Here is a 2,574-nt window from a genome sequence, read left to right as displayed (position 1 = left end):
TTGACGTCACTGCGCAGAAAGTATGCGCGTAAGAGATCAGGACTGCATTGAGGGGAGCGCCGGGTTTTGGCGTAGTGGTCAAATGGATGAATTGCACAACGGTTTTTGATAGATTGATTGATACTTTTATTAGTAGATTGCACAGTACAGTACATATTCCCGACAATTGACCACTAAATGGTAACACCCCAATAAGTTGTTCAACTTGTTTAAGTCGGGGTCCACCTTCATCAATTCATGGTAATGACTAGAACAGTGGTTCTCAAATGGGGGTCCGTGTACCCCTGGGGGTACTTGAAGGGATGCCAAGGGGTACGTCAGATTTTTTTTAAAATATTATAAAAATAGCAACAATTCAAAAATCCATCCCATCCATCCATTTTCTACCGCTTATTCCCTTTCGGGGTCGCGGGGGGCGCTGGCGCCTATCTCAGCTACAATCGGGCGGAAGGCGGGGTACACCCTGGACAAGTCGCCACCTCATCGCAGATTAAAAAATCCTTTATAAATAATATTTATTGAATAATACTTCAACAAAATATGAATGTAAGTTCATAAACTGTGAAAAAGAAATACAACAATGCAATATTCAGTGTTGACAGCTAGATTTTTTGTGGACATGTTCCATAAATATTGATATTAAAGATTTCTTTTTTTGTGAAGAAATGTTTAGAAGTAAGTTGATGAATCCAGATGGATCTCTATTACAATCCCCAAAGAGGGCACTTTAAGTTGATGATTACTTCTATGTGGAGAAATATGCATTTAGAATTGAATCACTTGTTTATTTTTCAACAAGTTTTAGTTATTTTTATATCTTTTTTTCCAAATAGTTGAAGAAAGACCACTACAAATTATACAATGTAATAAATCAGAAAGTGATGACATAGTGCTGTATTTTACTTCTTTATCTCTTTTTTTCAACCAAAAATGCTTTGCTGTGATTAGGGGGTACTTGAATTAAAAACATGTTGACAGGGGGTACATCACTGAAAAAAGGTTGAGAACCACTGGACTAGAGTATGAGGTGAAAAAACTGACAAAAATAAAATAACTGTTCAAAGTAATTTTACCCTCGCAACCTCATTATACTATTGGCTAATTTTTATATTCATAAATGTAAGTTTCTCAATACTCGACCTGTTTTTTGTGCCTTTAAAAAACGTTTTAGAACTCTACGTTAAAACACTCTCTACTGCTAACAACCAAAAAGCTGTGAAAACGATGATGTTGTGTCCATCCATCTATTTCCTACCGCTTTTCCCTTTCGGTGTCGCTGATGATGCTGTGTTCCAAATTTTAAATATTTACTGAAGTTGTGTGTATATATATATATATATATATGTATATATATATATATATATATATATATATATACATATATATATATATATATAAAACATTGTGCTATGCACTGTTTTTTATATATATATATATAAATTTATATATATATATATACATACATATACTGTATATACATACACATTTATATATACATATACATAAATATATACATATACATACACAAATATATATATACTTATATATGTATGTATATATTTACAAATACATATATATATACATATATACATATACTTATATATGTATGTATATATATATATATATATATATATATATATATATATATATATATATATATATATACATCGAGTTTACAACCCCATGGCGCTGTTTTGTACTGTTTTTGTACTTATTTTGATTATCATTTCCCAGTTGTTTGTAAATGTTGCAATTTAAGAATACAGTTTTTTAAATAAAAAAAAAATTTAAAATACATTTTGAAAAAATGACAAAATTCCACAAACTCATACAAATAGTTTTACTCTCACCCAATGATTCGCATGTAAGAACAAAAATCAATTAATAAAACGATTTGCAAGTAAAAAATAAAAGCTATGCAAACAAAAAACGATTTGCCAGTAAAACAAAATATGCAAGTAAAAAAACGATTTGCAACTAAACAAAAAATCTGCAAGTTAAAAAAACAATCTGCAAGTATAAAAACAATTTTCTGCAAGCAAAAAACAATTTGCAAGTATGCAAGTGTAAAATCTAATTTCTGAAAAAAAAAAAAAACGATTTGCAAGTAATAAAACAATGTTTTGCAGAATAAAAAAAACATCTTGGTAGTATAAACAAACATTTTCTGCAAATAAAAAAACGATTTGCACATGTTTTTCTTCAAGTTAAAATGTTTTAATATTTCAACATTTGGATTGAAATTACACAAAAATGAGACGGAAAAAAAACCCAGGAGTGTCCAAACTTTGTCCCACTTAGGATAAAGTTCCATATAAAAAAAGTTACATACAATAAAAAAAAAGCTTTACTATAATCAGTTATCTGTATTGACATGTCTGCAAATGTTTTCTTTCAATTGAGCCTTTTGGCTGTTTTCCGCTTTTGTATGGGTTGTATTTTTGTTTTGATATGCGGCAAAACAATGAAATATGAAAAGGACGAACACACTGCTACAGCCAAAGCCTTTCTCCTAATTGTAAAATATTCAACAAATAACATGGAATATAATAATACAGAATTGTAAATATAAGA

This window comes from Nerophis ophidion, linkage group LG16, assembly GCF_033978795.1.
Source record: "Nerophis ophidion isolate RoL-2023_Sa linkage group LG16, RoL_Noph_v1.0, whole genome shotgun sequence".
Taxonomy (NCBI): domain Eukaryota; kingdom Metazoa; phylum Chordata; class Actinopteri; order Syngnathiformes; family Syngnathidae; genus Nerophis; species Nerophis ophidion.
The sequence above is the reverse complement of the archived record's forward strand: the minus strand, read 5'-3'. Positions refer to the sequence as shown.